Source organism: Crocuta crocuta, unplaced genomic scaffold, assembly GCF_008692635.1.
Source record: "Crocuta crocuta isolate KB4526 unplaced genomic scaffold, BGI_CrCroc_1.0 scaffold131, whole genome shotgun sequence".
Taxonomy (NCBI): domain Eukaryota; kingdom Metazoa; phylum Chordata; class Mammalia; order Carnivora; family Hyaenidae; genus Crocuta; species Crocuta crocuta.
The window spans coordinates 7380843-7390151 of record NW_027528977.1 but is presented as its reverse complement, the minus strand read 5'-3'; positions in this window follow the sequence as shown (position 1 = coordinate 7390151).

The following is a 9309-nucleotide window of genomic DNA, read 5'->3' as shown; positions in this document are numbered from 1 at the left end:
GTCACTGAAAGAAAGCTGGATGATAGGAGAAATATGTATCCAGCAGTCACACTTTCAAGACCAAGCCTTCAATCACAGGATGGGTATGGATTCACATTAGATAAGGAACCCAAAATTCCCAGAGATCACCTAATTTATTAAGGGTCACTTAATTAATATTAGTGAGCAATTTGAATTTAGGTCTGACAATCAGATTTATGTTCTTTAACCTCCATCTGGAAAGTGAGGCAAAACTTTAAAAATGAGAGCTATTATGGAAAATCTAGTAGTATAGTAGCAATAGATACACATGGCAGCTGTTGTGCTGTGATCTTTTAAAGGGGGGATTTTAGGAGCTGATTGTGAGTTTTCCAGTTTAACCATTGGCCAACGTGTCTTTTTCCCCATGAGTTGCCTCCCTAAGTTGCTTCTTCCTATTCAGCTGCCAGCAAAGTGTGTGAATGTGTGGTGGGAGAAGAGGAACTAGCTATTACTCTTTTTGCTTAGCTGTGTCCCCAGGGAAACTAGTCACAAAGAATAAAAGAAAATGTAAATGTAGTAGAGCATTGATAGATGATCATTTTCAATTTGATTCAACATACTGGGGCTTCACAAGATTCAGATAAATTAAACATACAGCTATGTCATGTTGTTGTTTCTAACTTTAAAAAAAAAAGATTAAATGTATCTGTTTCTGTGTAGTTTCTATAATAAAAACCATTTCTTTTTGTCAGTGACTTCCTGTGTTGTGATCACCAGCCTCCAAGATGGCCCTCAAGGATTTTTACCTCCTGATATTCATGCCCTTGTGTAGTTTCCTCTTGTACTGAATAGGGTTGACTTGTATAACCAGGCTAGGCCATAAAAGATGTTGAAGATTTGGACTTGCTCCTTTTTAGGTCACTTGCTCTGTAGGAAGTCAACTGCCATGTTGGAAGGATACTCAAGCAGTCCTATAGAGTGTTTCACATAGCAAGGAATTGAGAGCCTCCTGCCAACCACCAGCACTACCTTACTAGATATAAGAGTAGAAGCACCTTTAAACCAGATTCTTCAGTCCCAGCCAAGCCTTCAGCCTTCAGATGACAGCAGCTGTGATGACATCTTGACTGCAATGTCATGATATAGGAGAGGTATATCCAAATATTTCAAAAATAAGAAACTGATTTTCCTAAGAAAACTCTTGTTTTGCCCCTATATATATCCCTCACTCTCCTAATACTCTATATCTGTATTGGTTAGAAATATTTGGGTCAGAAACACAGAAAAACAAGCAAACTTTAAAACAAGATTATTCTGCCTTGTCTATGGTGTGGGGGTAGGAGCTGAGAATACATATAGAACTAAAGGAAAAGCTAGAGAACCAGGCTTTAGAAAGGACAGGAACCGGACCTGCTCCTAGTAACTTCTTTTTTTACCTTCCTTTCCTTTGCCACCTTGAGTCTGCTCCTTTTGGGTCAGGAAAAGGAAAATGTTAAGAAAATATTATATTTCAAAGGTACTCTTTTAGTAGTCTTTTGACTGTCAAATGCCCTCTGTCTCATACATCTTGACCAACTCTTGGTCTTTCTCAAGATCCTAGTCATTGCAGAGTCTATTCTAACCAGTCCCTTTCCTTAGAGTTCTCCCAGTGAGAGGTAAACCTTATTTTTACGCGCCCTCATAAAAATGACTATGATTCATCTTCAAAGACACACTTAAGGATCTTCCAAGTGCCATCTTGCATTTCATTTAGGTGGGCTTGGTTTGAGCCTACAAAATTCTGCAACTCTGTAGACTGGGAGTAAATCATCAATCTGACTTGCTTATACATAATCCTAATCTCTATCATTTGGAGGGGGGCATCCAAATCTTGTATTTAGTACAAGAGGAAACTACATGAGGGCATGAATACCAGGAGGTAAGAATTGCAGATACTGGACAACTCAGTTTCCCTCTTCTTGGTGAGAGAAACCAGAGCTCTCTCTACATCTACAAATTCTCTTCAAAGAATCCTCTAATTACTATCTGACATTCTATTACTTTAGTTGTGATCTGGTTGCAGTCATGAGATCAGTTTGTCCATCTCTTAAGCAGGTCCTAAATGAATGACTTGCAAGGTTTCTTTAGACACAAGGAGGCAAACAACCTCCTGTTCTCAGCTTTGAGACTTTAGAAGAAGTTTCATTCTGTAGCAGATTGAATTTCCAAAAATAATCACAACAATATTGCCTATTCCTTATGCTCTTTTTTTAAAGTTTTTTTTAATGTTTTATTTATTTTTCAGAGAGAGAGAGAGAGAGAGACAACATGAACAGGGGAGGGTCAGAGAGAGAGGGAGACACAGAATCCGAAGACAGGCTCCAGGCTCTGAGCTGTCAGCACAGAGCCCGACACGGGGCTCGAACCCACAAGCTGTGAGATCATGACCTAAGCCGAAGCCAGACGCTTAACCAGCTGAGCCACCCAGGTGCCCCTCCTTATGCTCTTTTTAAAGTTTATTTATTTTGAGACAGCCCAAGTGGAGGAGGGACAGAGAGAGAGAGAGAGAGAGAGAGGGAGAGAGAGAGAGGCCCAGACCCACAAACCATGAGATCATGGGCTGAGCCAAAATCGGCCACTTAACTGACTGAGCCACCCATGCACCCCTTCCTCATGCTCTTAATACAATGTAATCCTGACACTATTATTATCGAGTCTTGGGACTTTATCTCCTCCCCTCAGCCTGGGTGGATCTTTTTGACTGCTTCAAATAATAAAGTATGGTAGGCATGTGACTTTCATGACTGGATCAGAAAAATCCTGTGCATTCTCATCTTGCTGTCTTGGAATACCCACTTTTGGAGATAGCCTTGATGCAAAGAGAAAGCCCAAACTAGTTCATATAGAGAGACAGCCATGTGGAGAGGCCGTGTATAGGTATTACAACCTGTAACTTGGCTGTGGTCTCAGCTCACAGGCAGCATTAACCACCAAGCATGAGACTATACAGATGCCTCCAGAATATTTCAGCCCACAGGTATTGAGTCACTCTCAGATTTCAGTTCTCTCAACTAACACTCCATCTATGCTGTACTCTTTCCAGATTTCTGAAGCACAGAATCAATAACATAACACAATATTTGTTTTGGAGTGGCTTGTAATGCATCAACAGTAACCTGAACACATTAAATATCTTGTAACAATAGTTATGCCATTGCTTAACCTCTTTTCTCTGCACAGCGTCCCATACCTTCCTTCTGGATAACAGCTCCCTTTTACTCTAAAGCCAGTTCTACTTCTACCTCCTGCACAAAAGTCTTCTAGGACTTTTTCAGCTCATAAGGAGCTCTCCTTTCTCTGAGCTCTTGAGTATCACTTCACTTAGTGCTTATTTTCTGTGACAGATATACTTTCTTTTTATTCTTAATTAACAGAATCTCCATTATGTTCACATAGCAGGTGGTGTAATAGTTCAGTAGAGGCTAACCCCCTCCCCAGCTCCAGTGAGTGAACATTAATTAATCTAAACTAATTGTGGCAATTAATATTTTTCATTCCAGAAATTGGCTTAGGGAAAGACTAATTCTGGCCAATGAGATTTTAGAGGCTGTCTTTTGAGAGGCTTCTAGGAAAAGTCTGTTAGGGTTTTGTTTTGTTTTGTTTTGTTTTGTTTCAACAGTTGAATGCAGCTATTCTTTTTTTTATTTTTTTTTTAATGTTTTATTTATTTCTAGGAGAGAGAGAGAGAGAGACAGCGTGAGCAGGGGAGGGTCAGAGAGAGAGGGAGTCACAGACTGAAACAGGCTCCAGGCTCTGAGCTGGCAGTCAGCACAGAGCCCGACGCGGGGCTCGTACCCACGAACCGCGAGATCATGACCTAAGCGAAAGTCGGACGCTTAACTGACTAAGCCACCCAGGCACCCCTGAATGCAGCTATTCTAAAAATAATATGTAGAAACAAAATGTCAAGTTAAAAAGAATAAGAAAAGAAAACCTTTTCCAGGATTCCTACAGCAGACTTACTTCAAGTTTTATTGACCAAGGCTTCATTGTATGTTTAGGTTTAAGTGGCGAGAGAGATTGGGAAAACAACTTTTCAGCATTTTCAACATCTCTAGAGGAAAGTGATCTCCACCACTAGCCACAGCAAAAGGCTTCAAGTATGAATAAGATTTTTTCCCTTGGTATTCTGGAATATCCCCAACTGGAGAGCCTAAAAAATATTCAACTTAGAGATGCCATCCATAATAGGTAAAAATGGAAGTAGGGCTCTTTATTTTGTTTTTACAGAATAAGATCTTAGAAGAGTTTTTTGTTCTTCTTTTCATATTATCTCCTCTCAGGAAATTAAAACTGCTATAGTTTTGAACTAAAATGACAAACTGTGATACTTTAATAGCAATATTAATTAAAAATACCACTAAACTGTCAATATCTTGTTCTATGAAAAACTGTAATACACATTTTTAAATTTTCCTTCCTTGTATCTACCTTAATCCCCTAGACTGTCTCCGTGACTCTTTTTTGAAAAGGGCACCAATAAGAATTATAGGTTATAGAATTGACAACAATTTCTAAAATTTTCAGTCTTACAAGAGCTTTCCAATCAAAACCTACTTCCCAAACCAGATTTATAGTAACAGAGGAAAACGAAATTGATAAAATTTGCGATTATTTACCTAAGTCCATATGTTTCATAGGAAAACCAGTTTATTCTTGTGAAAGTTTATGATACAATGTTTTATCAAATCAGATCCTTTGAAATAGTCAATGACAAAGAATGATCTCTCCTTTTCTATGGGTGCAGGAGTGAGAGTGTTTCTTCATCTTCATAAGCCTCCTTTTGATAATATAAAATCATTCTGTATTGTTGCATTTTAAGGCTAGACTCTGAGATTTCCTAAGTTAGCATTAACAGCCCAGAGATGATCTATAGAGCTCAGTTTAACTTGCAGAAACAGAGAAAGAGTTGAGTATGATTTCTTTTCTCTTTTTCTAATAAGAAATGTTATATTAAACTACTTATGGAAAACTGAAAAATGCTTTTGCAATAAGCATTCTTTTTCATGCCATCCAGTTGGGAACAGCATACTACTTTATTTTGCCAAGGTGGTGTTGAGTTCTGACTCAGAGTATCAACAAACATCGTTACCTACTAAAGCAAATTATTCGTAACTCCAAATTTCACTTGCAATGTTAGTATTCACTGGCACTAATAATCAGTTTAATGTAGACATGCTTAATGTAGATATATGTTATACCAGCATAGCATTGTAGCCCAAGTGTGTGCCAGTGGTGTTATGACAGTGATTCTTTATGAGGCAAGCTGGGGAAAACTCTATGGACTGATTTTGCCTTGTCCCAAGCTATATAGGAGATCTTCAGAAACACAGATGTGGCTGTAAGAAGATGAACATCTGAGGGGCATCTGGGTGGCTCAGTTGGTTGGGTGTCTGACTTTGGCTCAGGTCATGGTCTCACGGTTGGTGAGTTTGAGCCCCACGTCGGGCTCTGTGCTGAGAGTCTGGAGAGACTGGAGAGCCTGGGGTCTGCTTTAGAGTCTGTGTCTCCCTCTCTCTCTGCCCCAACTCCACTCATTCCCTGTCTCACTCTGTGCCAAAAATAAATAAAACATTAAAAATAATTTTTAAAAAATAAGATTGACATCTGAATCAAAGGAGAAAGGCAGTGTAATGTACTAGAATACTGAACTAGGTGTTGCCCTTTTCTACCATTTGACCCACATCACTTAACTTCTCTAAGGATGGGTTTCCTCTTTAACTAGTGCTCATGGTTTGGTTTTGTTGAGAATAACTGGCCAGCTAACTTGAACATCTGACTGTACATTCTTGAAGAAAGAAATCTTGATTTATAGTACTTGGCACAAATAGTCTTGAACCCTTGGGAGAATTAAAAAGCAGATGCTAACAGAATGGTAGTTTATTATCAGTTCTTGACATGTTGTACTTACTTGAACTTTCACTTTCACTCTGGATTTCACAATAGCAGTGCACATTTCTAGCCATGTTTGAGATGTGCTTTGACAGTAATCAAGATGCTCTAATTCAAAAAAGTAAGTTCAATGAAAGTAGAGGTTATTTTTTTTCCCTTGTTTTATTCACTGATACACAATGAGCAGCCAGACCAGTGCCTGGAACATAAGAGTTACTCAATAAACATTTTCTCCATGAAAAAATTTGCATATAAAATGCTAAAAATATGAAATGTTTTTTCTTTCCTAGATCAGTCATATCCTTTCGGATTAACATATATTATTTTCAGATTCCCTATATTTATACTCCCTCCCTATAAGATTTATTCCTGTCCTTTGCCTGGGCCTTATAGCAAATCCTTTGTAGCAGGAGAGGGAGCATTTGGCTTTCGTTCATTGCACATGAGCATATGTGATGTATCCATGTCTCAGCAGAGGCTGAAGACTGATTGCATGTTTCTGCTCTTTTCCTCTGCCACAAGAAGCTATGTCCCACATAGGGGCTGCTTTTTCAGCCTAAATCTTAGAATGAGAAGATATGTGGGTAAAACCTGGAGCTGATCTGCAACACGAGTGACAAGTGACTGTTGTCACAAGCCAGTGGGATGTGATGATTGTTTATTATCTCATTGTAACCTGGTAAGAGCCTATAGGAATTTCTGGAGAAACGTGTGAAAGGTATCTATTTCTTAAAAAGTGTAATATGTTTTTCCTTATAAAAGTATTAAGGCTGGGTTACAGAAGGTGAGGGACACAAGGTTCACAAATGATAAATACCCTTTGGTATTATTTTAAGATTTTCAAATTATCCATGTTCTCAGCCATGTGCCCAGAGATGACACAAAATAAGGGCTAAGTGGATGTTTGATGCTTAAAGGTTGCTTTTGCATTCTGAGGGGAAAGGAACAGGTAGAGGAGGATTGTTAAGAAAGAAGCCTGTGGAGCTTAGTAGCAGACTGCAACAAGATTAAGTTTGGAATATGATAATATTTTTGCCTTTTAGATACCTACAGAAGTAATGAGGGGGGAGGAGAGAAAGCAGGTGGCAGACACCAGTAGATAGTTGCTGCTGACATTTCCATTTCTGACTCATGCTGGCCTTTAAGGAACGGTTTATTCTTGGGAAACAGGTATTTAACTTTTGATTTCAGTTTAATTCATTTAATTTACTCAATATTTTACTGAGAATCCTCCATGTGTTAGTTATTATACCAGAATAAAGTATGAGCAATACTTATAAGGTTTCTCCAGGTCTTCTCAACTTCTACATCCATGTGATCTATTTCCCCTAAATGATTCCACAAATTTTTATATCCAAGGTATCTGCTCCAAACACAGTCTAAATTCATCCTCAACACAATTTGAAATCTCTTACCATCTCCCTCCCCATAAGAAGCATAAATAGTGCAAGGGAGAGTACAAGGGGAGGGAACAGGATCATAAAGCACATTCTTTTTTTAAAAAAAAATTTAATGTTTTATTTATTTTTGAGAGAGAGAGAGAGACAGTATGAGCAGGGGAGGGTCAGAGAGAGAAGGAGTTACAGAATCCAGAGACAGGCTCCAGGCTCTGAGCTAGCTGTCAGCACAGAGCCCGACATGGAGCTCAAACCCACGAACTGTGAGATCATGACCTGAGCTGAAGTCGGACGCTTAACCGACTGAGCCACCCAGGCGCCCCTCATAAAGCACATTCTAAAAAGCAGAATCTTGGCTACAATCTTTAAGGCTAGAAAAGACTTGGTTAGGGGAAGCAATATGAAATATGTTAAAGAGTAGCACTCTTGTACATGCTAACTTCTGTTACCCACCCCCAACCAAGTTCAAAACTTAGGCTTTGTTCACCATGTTATTAAGGCTTAACTTCACTTTGCCCAACACTCTCTACCCCAGCCCCACTTCAAATTATTCCTTAAATCAAAAGCTTAATTTATCTCTTGTTGGCCTTCAGATAAATTTCAGCTTTCAGCAATAAGTAACAATAACCACAAAGACTGAAAACCAAAACCAAAGCCAAAGCCAAAGCCAAAATAAAACCTTTACTCAAGTAGCTCACACAAAGAAAAATAAAGAAGTGGAGCAGACTTCACAGTTGGTTGATCCATCCATTCAGTTGTGCACTTAAAACCTCAGACCATTTCCATCTTATTTCTTTGCCATTCACAGCTTCATCTCAGAGATGATCATACGATAACTGCCAATTACAATTGCTGCTGCATGCTTTTGTGTACATCTCACGAGATGAGGTTATAGATGATGTGAATAGCATAATTAACACAGGAGCCTAAGTTGATATATGCTTAAACCAGAATTTGCAGCTTTCCTTCCATTGACCATTTATAAAACTGACTATATATGAGGGGCGCCTGGGTGGCTCAGTTGGTTGAGCATCTGACTTTGGCTCAAGTCACAATCTCATGGTTTCTGAGTTTGAGCCCTTCATCCAGCTCACTGCTATCAGTATAGGACCCACTTCAGATCTTCTGTTCCCCTCTCTCAATCCCTCCCCCACTTGCGCTCTCTCTCTCAAAAATAAATAAGCCTTAAAAAAACCCTTAGTATCCTTAGTACTTGGCTGATGGGATGGCACACAGTAGGTGCTCCATAAATGCTTTTTGGGGTCATAATATAAACTTTCTCTTACCTGTTGGCAGGTAAGTTGGATTTAGGGACTCTGTTAGCACCAGTCCTCAGAGCAGTGGTCAGGGGAAAGTTTCAACTCCGGGGAAAAATCAGTGTGTTTCTATCTGCTTCATTTTGGCCTGGGCTCAATGGCTAGGGTAGTCCCTCCCACTGGTGTTGGGAACAATCTGACTGTGAGGTGAGTGAGAGGGTGCCTGTGGCTCTAGCTGTCAGCAGGCATAGGAGAATGGATTTGACATTGCTTACCTTTGTCTCCACTGTCTCTTCCAATTTGGGGGGAAATTCAGGACTAGAGGCATAGCTTAAGAAAAAGATAATTGGAATGCATCCTGAAGCCACCTATCCCCAAATATTCTCTCCACAGGTAAGACAAAGTACAAAGCAAGAGGGGGCGTAGCCAGTGGGCTCCAAGGATGAGGGGACATAATGAACTAAAGAAGTGAAGATCTTCAAAGTTTTCATCACAAGAAAAAAAAATCTGTAACCATGTATGTTGACAGATACTAACCAGAGTTATTGTGGTGATCATTTTGCAATATATACAAATACCAAAGCATTATATTGTACATCTGAAATGAATATGTCAGTTATACTGACATTTATAATTAAAACAAATAAAATTAAGATCTCAAAAAAAAAAAGCTGAAGAAAAGTGATACCCTCAGTCTACTAATCACATAAAAAGACCATCCATAAGAAGCTAATTTGAGACTTGTTTTATTAAGAAATATATAG